This window comes from Protopterus annectens, chromosome 14.part0 (assembly GCF_019279795.1).
Source record: "Protopterus annectens isolate FY-2018-M chromosome 14.part0, PAN1.0, whole genome shotgun sequence".
Classification (NCBI taxonomy): domain Eukaryota; kingdom Metazoa; phylum Chordata; order Ceratodontiformes; family Protopteridae; genus Protopterus; species Protopterus annectens.
Window position 1 is genome coordinate 407431656 of NC_056748.1, and position 12584 is coordinate 407444239.

A 12584-nucleotide genomic window follows, 5' to 3' on the forward strand; every position below is an offset into this window, starting at 1 on the left:
TGGGATGCTGCCAATACATAATCCACACATTGGGACAAACTCTCAACTTTATCAGTTAGAAGGCTAATAAGTACTGTCAAATTACCAGTCTCTGCTGTATTAGAGATGCCAGAGGAAGCAACCGCCGATGAATCCATGACCAACTCAAGTAAAAACACGAAACAAACTTCAGGAACCACACAAAGGAAACCAACGGCCTATAAACTCCCAAAGGAAATCCAACAGCAAACTCAGCTGGAGTACACCCAAAGTAAGCAGCTATACAAGCAGATAAATCCAATAAGCAAAAAACTGAAAGCTGGAAAATGGAAAAACTCTGGCAAAACTGCTTTATTTAAGCCTTAAAAATATAGCTTTTCGTCAGTCCACAGACTAACTTCTTCAGAAACAATGTATCCAAAAAAAGTTTCAACAGTACTCTTTGGCTTTAAAAACTCTGAGTAATGACATCACTTGCTCAAATTGACTTAAAGGGATAGCACACCCTCTTTCCATCACTATGATCATCACACTCAAGTATTCATACAATAATATAATTCCATTTAAAAATTAGATGAATGGAATTAAACATACAATAATTAAAGAATATATATATAAAAATAATATTATAATGAAGTCAAATATGAACATTATAATTATAAATGTACATATTCTAACTAAAAACCTGATGCAGCAAATACAAATTCCCAAACTGCATAAAATTCACTGCTCCATTTCTATATGTGATTCTCCTATTTACCAAGTGTGATGGGGTTCAACATCTAAAAAAATTTTTATAAAAATTATATAACATTTATGTAAAATTTATATAAAATTTTATTCATGTAAACATGCATAAATATAGACTCATTAAAATACCCCATATTGAATTTAACTACCTCTCCAGGCTTTTTAAATTTAAATGCATGAAATGGACAACATGCCATTGAGACCTGGAGAAGCAAATGCTCTGAGTCTCAATTGCCAAAGCAATTCCTTCCTTTCTAATAATAATGAATCCTTCCCTTTTCCATGTCTGATATTTATATGATCAATAGCCACAAAGCCAAATCCATGCTCAGGATGCTCATGAATGTGTTTAGCTAGGGCATTTTCTTGCTTGTTCTTTTTTATAGCATACTCATGTTCATATATGCATTGGCACAGTTTCCTGTCCGTTTTCCCCACATAGAAACACGGACAGGAAAGACATACCGCCACATATACAACATGAGAACTTTTACAGTTATATCTTCCTTTTACTGTATAGATGTTGTTCCGGATAGAAAACTGAAGCCCCGTTTTGACAAGTCTGCAATATCTACATGAATTGCATGTATACATACCAGCCCTTATATTTGTACCTCCCGACTGGCCTTCCAAAATGTTCTTTAGGCCAGGGCCCTTCCTATATGTAAACCGAACTAGGGGACCCAATTGGCCGTTGGTTTCCTTTGTGTGACCACTGCTAACTTATTTCACTTCTCAAAGCAGCATCATACCACTTGCTTTCATCCTCCAAACTCCTTGCATCAAACACCCAACACCAGAGGGGGTACACAGGAAGGACAAGCCTGCCCCTCTTCTCCACCTAATCACCAAACCACAGGGCAACCAACTCAAAATATCCTCAAAAAGAGGAAGGGAGGCTGGGTAGCAAAATCACGCCAAAGTCTGAACTCTTTCCCAACTGCACTCCCATAAATCCTTTAAGCCCCACTTCCACACTTATCTCACTTCCTCCCAACTTCTCCTTATTGAATTAACCCTTCCCCTACCAATGGTTCTACCCAAACCCCTTCCTTTTTCCTCACCTATCTCCTCGCCTTAACATCTTACCCACCATCCTCCTTTCTATCACCCTAACCATCTTATCTCTGCATAAACCCTATAAATTGAAGATGTCCCTGGGAAATCTGGTTTCTTCCCAAACTTCATTTGTCTTTAGTTTCTCCAAACTTTTAGGGTTTCCAAAACAGAGACCAGAATGGACCCCCTTACTAAAACAACACATGATTAAAGTTCACAAAATGAGTATTCCTTCAGTCTTTGATATTTACCAAGTGTGCTCTTCTCAGCACTCACAATGTACTCATAATTACTTTCTTCTGCAGTTCATATGGAGTTAGATATATTGTAACATAGCCCTGTTGCTCCAACTGCTATTAGAACTATCTGGTGTCTTTATTCCACATTGTTATAGTTTCAGCTTGCTACCATGGCATTTAATGACTTGATTTGTGTTGGCACACATTACACTATAATGAAAAGGTGTAGATATTGTAATAATTAATGCAATTTTAGTCCTTTTCTCTTCAACTGAATATCTGGTTTTCTAACTTCTACTGTTTTGATTTTTAGTATTGGATGATCCCATATTAACTCTAACCTGTGGAACTTGTTTAACATGTTTACTTATGTAATCTCTGTAAATAGTCTGCTTGTAATATGCAATGCTGGTATTATGTAATGCTGTATCTTCTTACCCTTGGAGCTTTTCTCCCCAGGCCTCCGCTGAAAATGGACATGCATCCAGTCGGACTATCCCGGTCAACAAATGTAAAATAAATAAATATGATCAGAACGTCTTCAGTTTCAGTAAATCTGCGTGGTTCATGTTTCCAGTGTTTTTCAATTACTTGTACATTGTAATGTTTAAACAATCCCCATTGTAACAGTTTTGCAACACTATTACACCTTGCAGTATACAGGCTCAGACAAGAGTATATCACAAAAAACAAGATTTTGATCTTGTTCTAGTTCTATATCTCCCATTTTCTAGACTTTGTAAACCAGTATGTGTAGTCTGCCAAAGTGAACTGTCATTATGAACCTTTCATCTTTTGGTTAAAATGTATCTCTTCTTAGCCAGTCATGCATTGCAGATACATATAAGAGAAAAGAAAAAAATATAGCAAATATTTTTTTTCTTTTTCATGCAGTATACATACACGTTTTCTTTTTAAACAATCATTCATTCCAACATTACATACATTGCCCAATTGCTGCTTTGTCTTAAACCTCACTTCTCCTTCTGAACATTATTCTGCAAGCACTGCTCCGACAAATTTATTTCTGTGAAGTTTTTCTTTTCTAAAGATTCCACATTGTTTTACCACCACCCTTACAATATTCAGTACTTCCATTACAGTTTAAGATTTTGATTCGTACATTAAATCTTGATCAATAACTGGCTGCCTCCACCAGTTTCCCATTATAACTGTAAGCTTTCCAGTTTTCTTTCAGGTTATGTTTGTATACACTTTCATTGTTTTTTTTTTGGCACTTATTTATCTCATTTTGTCAAGTCTTGCTTTGATTTCCTTTTGCTACCCCTTTTCGAAATGTTCCTACTCATCTAAACAAAGATGTGATCCTAGACTAATTTTCTTCATGGTTTAAAACTTTTAGTGCATTTGGATCTAAAGATAATTGATCAATTAATGTGTATGCAGTCACACGACTGCAGACTTACAAAATGTTTCAAGGAGGCCCATACTTCCTTCAGGCCACTGAATATATAGTTATGCAATGTACTGGTTTTAACCTCTCATTTGATAAGCCTGAAGCAGTTTTCTTGTCCAACTGATCCAAAGCATTCTGAAGCCAGTCTCTCACACTAAAGCTGTTTTACAGCTAGAATTTTATTCCTAGACAAAGGCATTTTTCTATACTAGTTTTAGCCTTCTAAAATATTCCTTATTAAGCATTGTTCTCATTTGTTCATGCTTTACTGGTGACCCTTAATCTACTTCCAGGTGTTTATATTCCACATCTTGTTCAACTTATTTTATATTGCATTCCTCTCCACGTCAAAATGTTCTTGATGTTTCCATTATCTTGCCATTTAAGTTAGTTTCACACATTTACTTAGACCAAATGTCATTCTTATGTCATATGAAGACGTTTTAGCAACTTGCAATTGTGCTTTCGACTGCTTGTCAGATAAGCTATAAAGTTGTAAATCATCTAGAAAAAAGTAGATAAGATGTTATTGGGCAAGGCTGGCTATAACTGTAATTTTGTTCAAATAAACAGCTTACTGGATTAAGAGCATGACAAAATTGAGAAATAATCACCTAAGAAAATCCCTCTCTGTCAGTTGCAAAGTGGTTTCCACTGTTTCATAGTGGATGATACACAATTTAATCAGTAAATCTGGAATGCTGTCAAAGGATTCGCCTCTTTTTTACACATGCGTATAGAGAACCATATGTGGCAGGTTAAGCCATCACAGAGGGGTCAATATGCAAACCGAGAGGATACTTGCTCCAGCGTATGCATTGGTTTGAAATGTTTTACATACAAGTAAATTGTGCATGTATGGTACAAATGCCCATAGTAACAAGGTGTAGAACAAAAGTCAAAAGTTTACTGCTCTTATTACGGCTTTGATTAATAACATATGATCCTTTGTTGCAAAGGAGTTTCTTTTGCTAACCGTTTGTGTTCTATCACCAGGAGTGATTTTTTTCCCCTAAATGACTATAAGCTCTTTACATCAATTCCACTACATAAAGTTATTTGGTCTAAAGTTCTTGGGATGGCTTGCAGGTTCACTCAAAGATGAGTATAGCTTTTTTTTTAATTTTTTCCAAGTTTTTTGGGTTTCTAATACCATGATGGGAATGGACCCCATTCCTAAGTTAAAATACAATTAGTATTGTTTCAGTCTTTGATGCCAAAAGTGCTCTTCGCAGTACCTGCAATGTGCCCAGTAATAACTCCTTCTGCAATTCGTATGGAGTTACATGTGTTGGTAATATATCCAAGTATGACTTTAAATTCTTTTTTATAAGACCTGTTGCCTCCTACTACTACTGTAACTGTCTAGGTATCCTTCTTCCACATTGCCTTCGTTTCTGCCAGCAAATACTGGTATTTTATGACTTTGTGTCTCTCTGTACATAAGACACTGCAGTCACTAGGTGTAGCAATTTCAATAATAATTTCAACTTTTGTGTTATTTTCATGGACTACTACATCTCGTTTTCTTTCATCTTTTTTTTTTTTTTTTTAACTGTTGATAGTGGCTGATCCCATGTGATAGAAATTTCATCATTTTCTATGATGCTTTGTGGCTCATGTTTCCAATGATTTTCAGTCACCAATACCACAACGTCTGCACAGTCCCCAGTGCAACAGTCTTGTCACACTACTATGCCTTTCAGTATACAATCCTTCTGCCAATAGTATATCACAACCAACTAAAAGATGTGCAACTGTTTTCAGATCTGTTTTACAAAATGTACATTTGTCCATTTCTCCCACATGTTCACTGGGCTTTGTAAACTAATGTGTACATAATCCACTATCTTAGGCTGCCAATATTAACCTTCCATCTTTTGTTATAAATTCACCTCCCCTTAACCATTCCTGCGATCGATCCTGATACCAATAAGATTGTTCCAAAACTTCCCTGTACTTGCAGCTATATTTGTGCATTTCCCACATTTCTTGGCTTCTCATCTGATCTTTCAACCTAAATTCTTTCTTTTGTTTTTTTGACACAAACAGTTGCTACCTTATTTTTATTTGCTTCTGGTTTGATTTCCATTCTTGCTTGACTCCGATATGCTTCGGCTAAACTAAGCAGGAAAGTCATCAGACTTTTTCACCTCATATTTTAGAATTTTCACTACATTTGGGTCTTGTGAAATCAATAGATATGTGTGGAGTCCCACGATTACATATCTATACATGTAATCAATTTCAAGGAGGCCCATAACTGCTTCAGAAGGTGGGATATATAATCTTGGTGTGCACTGTTTATTATAAATCATTTGATGAGCATGAAGCATCCTTTTCTTGTCTAACCTGTCCAACATGTTTTGGGGCCAGTCACTTCAAAGCTGTAAGTTAAGACAGGAACAGCAAATTGGTTTATAGCTTGGATTTCATTCCTAGATGTCACTGTTGTTTTTGGTATTAATTTAAGCCTTATAAAATATTCCTTACCGAATTTTATTCACATTTGTTCATGTTTTATTGTTGATCCTTCATCAGTTACCAAATAGTTATACACTCCCTCTTGCTCAAGTTCTTTTATATTACATTCTTGTCCCAAACTGATGTTTTCTTGGTGCTGCAGATTCTTTCCTGCTTTACAGGTTGCTTCTGCGCATTTATCACGAACAAATGACATTCTTAGATCTAAAAAAAATTAACCCACTTGCAGTTGTGCTTCCAGTTCCTCATCTGAACTATCCAGTTTTAAATCATCCACAAAAAGAAGAGAGATCTTTACACTTTGCTTTCTAGGAGCCAAATTATAGCCATGGCCTAATGTGCTAAGTAGACAGCTTAATGGGTAAAGAGCAAGACAGACTAGCAGAGGTGGCACAGTCACCCTGAAATATCCCCCTTTGAATTTTTAACCCTGTAATAAGAATCTGTCCTTTATTATGGCTTAAATACAAAGTGGTTTGCCACTGTTTCATGGTCGAAGTAATGCAATCGATCAGTGTAGGATGTATCATACATTTTTTAGCACTCTTATCCATGAATGTGTAATGCCGTCAAATGCTTTTTTCTACTCAATCCATGCCATACTTAGCTTCTTCCCCTTTTTACAGTTCTCCATTATGACTTTAACAAATGATCATCTGCTTGATATGACTTTTATTTCCCTTTTGTTCTATTGCCATGATTGACTTTTCTTCTAAATGACTGTAAACTATGTCGGCTCCAATTATGGTGTATAGTTTATACAACAGAAGGCAAGTTATTGGTCCATAATTTTTAGGATAACTTGCAGGTTCACTCTTAAGTAGAAGCATTGTTTTTCCTGTGGTTAACCAGGATGGTGTCTGTTCGGGATGTGCATATAAAGAGTTTATATTCATGGCTAAACCTTCATACAAAGATAATACTTTTAGCCAGAAATTAGATTCTGCATCTGGGCCTGGGGTTTTCCATTTGAAGGCTTTTCTAATTTCAATCTCTAGGGTGATTACTTCATTCCATTTCATATCCTGTACATTTTAACTTATTATTCTCTCATTTACTTCTTCTGTCCATTTAGCATTTTTGATATGTTCCACAAGATCTTTAAAGATATTTCTCCAAATTCTATTTCTTCTCCTGCTGTTTAACCAGGTAGGTGTTGATTCAGGATGTACACATATATGTTTTACTTGGTGCTAAATCCAAATCAAATTGAGGAAGTTGTGTTTAGACGAAAGCACTAAACTTTTAACAAAGTCTTTTGTTTGAGTACAGTACTTCATGGTGCTTTGGGTTATTAGGTTTTGCAGTATTACTGGTACAGTCATTTCAGGTTACCTTTATCTAGAAATTGGCTTCTGCATATGGACTGAGGGGTTTCCAGTTAAAATGGTTTCTAAGTTTTGTATCTATCTTAATGCTTGTTACTACTTTCCACTTCATATCCTCTATATTAGTCCTTCTTACCCTTTCCTTTTACATCTCTTTCTTCAGTATAAGGAGTGGGGATGAACTTGACAACTGTATTTGAACAAATTTTAAAGAATCAATAGCAAGAAGGCCAGCATCAATGAGCATGGCTTATAAGCATCTCTTCTCACAAGACAGGTGAGGGATATTTTGAAAGGGTTAAACTCCAATTATCCTGATGACCTAAAATAAAGCAAATTTTGAATCTATATAACAAATTAACATTAAAGTTTAAAAAAAAGGTTTAGGAAACAAAGAGGAGTGGAAGGTAGTTTTACAATGAATTCATTGACATTAAGTACTCAAGCTGACTAAGTTGGTAAGTAGATGTTAAGTTACTACATTTGAAATACCGAAGACCTTATAAGCAAGAACTCAGTACTTAGTCTGAAGATATAAAAATCAGGATGGCAGACAATGAGAGTACAAATGCCGGAGAGAGGAGAACAAAGAGGACCCTCTATATAGCCAAAAGGTTAGAAATGCACAAGATGAGTGTCTAGCACTACACAAGCATGTATCCACTACATGAGCATAAGGGACCACCATGGGGTGGTTTATGCCATCACAGAAGGGTCTGTATGCAAACTGTGAAGCAACTGGCTCTAGTATATGTACAGATCTTGGACTTAAATGTAACTAAATGGTGTATGCATAGAACACACATCCACAGTGACATGGTAAGGATCAAAAAGCAAGTGGGTCTGGAAGAAGAGGTGAAGACTCTTCAGTTCTCTCTCCTCTGGAGATGAACCCTGCACCAACTACCATAAGGGTGTTTGGCTTATAATGTTTGAGGGAAACAGACCACTGACAATAGGGATACAACATCAGACGTATAATACCTGACAAGACAGTGTACTCCAGTTATGGTCTTAGGAAGGACACCTTTTCATGTACCACAGACTAGATTTACTTGGACTGGAAGAGAACATAATTTAAAAAGCAGGTGGCCATGTTTAATGATATCCAAATAGACATTTTAATAGGAAATTATTTTACAGTTTCTTGTGTGCATTCAGTAGCATGCAAGCAAGCAGGTTGGCAAAAACAAATGGACGTTAGCAGTACAGAGACCAAGCCAGTGCCCACAACTATAATAGCAATGGATACAGACACTTGTTAAGGGAAAATGTGTGGTAGTAACAGCAAGCCTGATTCTGAGCAGTAGCAACTGTCAAGGGGTACTGAGTTAACCTTAGGAGAGACTACTTCTAGGGGATATCTAGTTGGTAGCAGAGCACCTGAATCTGAGTCATAACTATCAAGATATATGGATTTCCTCTGGAACAGTTACACAGATGGAGTATTAACAGAGTTGAGATATGCTCAGCTCATTGATCATACCTTAAGGGAAAACAGTGAAGACTGAAGTCACTAAATAATGACATACATTTAAGTTTCAGACTTTGTATCCTATTAAAAATGCATGCTGAAACAATTCCAGCTACTGTATCAACTAAGTTTATAAGGGCAATATTTAAAATCGGTCCTTATTTTTGGGCTTTTGTCACCATTACTTTAGGCTTTGTCCTTGTGCTAAGAGGTTGAGAGGCATGTGGAGAGGTATAACTGTACTCAGTACCATTTTGATATTATTTGCAGACCCATTATCTGAGAATGGGACAGGTTCTTATTCCATCTCATTTTTGCAAGATTTTTTTTCTGTTTTGAGTTACTGTATGGTCAGAGAGAGAGTATACCCCTAGATGTATTTAAGAAGAAATGGGAGGTCAAGGAGTCTGTCATGATGTATATCCTAAATTTCAATAATATGTTCACAAGTCTGGCACAGAAACACTTGGCACAAGAAAAGCAACACGAAAAGATATGAGAATATACTGTTGGCTATACACTGACTGCCATTATTTTTGTTAGGCAGAATAAGCTGGAAGAAGGTAAGTGATGAAGTTTGCCAGGTAGAGAACAGAAACACAAGCTCACAATGTTAACAAAATGTAGCTGTACCATGACAAAGAGAAACTGATAATCAGTGTCTGCAGGTACATAAAGGAGAGATGGATCTTATGGTAAACCTTATCAGGGAGGCTCAGTATGACATCTCAGTGGATGGTGTAGAACTTTCTTATTAGCTAACTTCTACCCAGGTTCAGGAAAAATAAGGAGTATTACATGAGTTTAGGGTTATGTACACTAGTGAGCTAAGGAATACACTAATTTGGAGCACCACATGGACAAAGGGACCCATCAAACTGTCTCTTTAAAGGGTGCTTGAGCAATTCAAGCAAAATAATTTAAAATGATCTGCAGGAGATGTTGATTTGTGGAAATTGCAGGAATCAAACAGTCATTCAACATCAAAAACAGAGTTAGGCCACAGAAAGATGGCACAGGAAAGTGTGCAAACAGGAAGATATACAGAGCAAAATGCTTATCACACACCTAGGACTATTCAGATCTTAAAACATAACTAAATGTCGAATTACTACTGACATTGACTAAATGATTCTTTAAGGCATCCTTGATAATTTAATTGAGGAAGAGGTCAGCTATTTTAACATATTTCATTCAGTCCTGGCAAGAATATGTTCATAATATATTTAAAATATGTAATACAAAAATTGCAAAAAAGACCTTCAAACTTTTAATAGGCACCATCTACCTAGTACACTGTTGATACTTGAAATAATTCACAATTCTGGAACTTTTCTCCAAATATAGAGAAAGGGTAATACATAAAGAAAAATTCTTTACAAAAGCGTACAAAACAGAGTAGTACTGTTTAAGTGTAGTTATAAACTCTGTGGTGGGCATTATACAAAAATAATAGCCCTTCCAATGGGGAAGGCTGTTCATCTACATGGTCAAGCCTTCCTACGTTTTCAGACATTGCTTATGTAATCAAAAACTCTTAATTTGCTTCCATACTGCATGCACTCAAGAATGAAATACTTTGCACAGATATTCCATGAAGTGTTGAGTTTCTCATTTTGTTTAGGAAGCAAAGCAGAAACAATCGTAACTGCTTAATCTGGATGCCATAATGCAAAAAAGAAAACACATTAATAATAAAATGAATATTAAGAAACTAAAAGCAAATTTAAAACATAGATGTGTTGAGTTTTTTTTCTGTGGAGTATTTGTATAACTATCCGCTATAACTCTCCATTAATGATAGCAAAGTCATTAGTTTCTGAATAAGTTCCTGGCTACCTTACTTACCAACTCTTTTCATGAACATTAAAAACAAACTGAATGCTGTTAAGTCAAAGAAAAAGTAAATACTACACTGGAGTGAAATAGACAGCACAGATCATGACACTGAGCTGTCAATGATCTGTATCCAGTAGCCTGGATACTAGGTTTGAGTCATATCTTTATTTGCTTGCTGTGCGCCTCTGACCAAGTCAAGTAATCATACAGTGTGTTCCAAAGTTGCTTCTGAAAAGTAACAGCTGTGTCCAGTGTGCTTACTCTGTCTACAAATGGGTATAAAAAATTATTCATACTTAAATCTACCTTACTTTTGTGCAGCTTTTGCTTTATCAAGGTTTTAAGTCAAAGTGATACGACTGGCCCTTAGAATTAGCCTGTTCCTGTTGTCCTTAACAGTCCTCTCAAAATCTTCTAGACTTCAGAGTCTTGATTCATTAGATGGGGAAACCCATATTTAAGACACGGCTAAATGCAGAAAGAATTGTGTATACATTTCTTGCACTTATTAAAACCTGCATCATAGTCCACAGTGCATACTGACCAAGTAGCTGACGGTACCACCACCAACCAAACCTTAATAATAAGTAATTCCACCAACAAAATTACTGAAGAAAATACTGACAAGTCTCCTAAAAAAATTAAGTATGATGCATCCGAAAAAAGTGAAAAAAATAAAAGCATTTCTAATTAACACAGCAGTAAAAACTATGTGATAAAAAGGAAACTTCTGACAAGAATAAACTCAAAATAGGTCTAACGAAAGTTGCGGAGTCAGAGTGTAAAATTTGATTTTTGAAAATGAAAAATGTATGACTATGAAGGCAAGCTGAAAAGAAGTTGAGTAGCAGGGCTGGGCAAAACGTTGGTACCAAGTTGAGATGAGACTGTGGCCATGTCCTGATGGCTGAAAAGGATGGACATGATCAATGCAGATCTCAGGATCATTACAGAATGTGTGGCAACATTAACCATTTTCTACAGCACTCAGCTTAAAAAAGAATGATACACATACATCTATGGTAGCATGGGTGGGGTGAAAGGGGCACAGCTGCACAATGTACAAGATGTTTGGTGGAGTGATTGGGAAGTACAGTTTCTGCATTTTTTTTTTTACCAGGCATAAAATATGTCATTCTTGGAGTGACAAACATATGGAGATGATTTTTTTTTTATTTTATTTTACTTATTTATTTTTGCTGAAGGAACAGGGCACCAAATGACATCTGCATGACGAACCAGCTGTGGAACTACTGGTTAGCAACAAGTAGGGTTCAAAAAACAGCAAAAAAATTGCCCCAAAGCAGATGCATAAAGAAAATATCCAGCAAGACTGGAAATACTGTGAAAAAGCAAAGACATTTGCAAACCTCCTTTTTTCAATGCGGTATAATATACTCCATGGGATTCAACTGCAGGAGGTTCAAGGTATTACATAGTGCAGTTTCTAGCTTGGCTGAGTCTTTCTTGCAGTTTTTATTAAAGGTTTTTGTCTGTGTATCCTTTCTTCCCTTGGCTTGGATTTTTAATTAGTGGTGGGAGTTGAGCACATTCCCTAGGGTACTGAATGGTTTGTTTTTAAAAAGTGGACTGGATGTAAGCTTATAAACAGTTTTCAGTTGCAAAACAGCACATCAAAAAGAATGAAACGTATATGGAGGATTGCACCTGAGTCTAGATAAAATGAGTGAAATCACATACTTAATACAAAGTGCAGACTTCCAAAACACTTCCTGTAAAGAGCACTACTGGGCCTAGTTCTAGCATATTAAGTAACATGGCGTAATGCAGGCCAAGGAATAAATGACACCTGCTGACAGATGGGATCTTATATTTTGTTCTGATTACTCTGAAAATACTTGATTTATACCCCCCCCCCAAAGACTGAATTTACACCCACCTTATAGACTAAAAGGAAATGGAAGAAATAAAAAGGAAAACTTTTTAAAATTTTTTAAAAACCCGGAAAGTTAAAACCAAAAAAAAAACCTTTAAAAAAAGGAAAAAAGGTAAAA

At 36.0% G+C, this 12584-nt stretch overlaps 1 protein-coding gene across 1 annotated transcript in view; it reads right to left on the bottom strand.

Annotated features, from left to right (window-relative positions):
- Positions 1-12584, bottom strand: part of DOCK1 (dedicator of cytokinesis 1) — a gene marked incomplete in the record, with an annotated part of 4741214 nt that overhangs the window by 3309162 nt on the left and 1419468 nt on the right.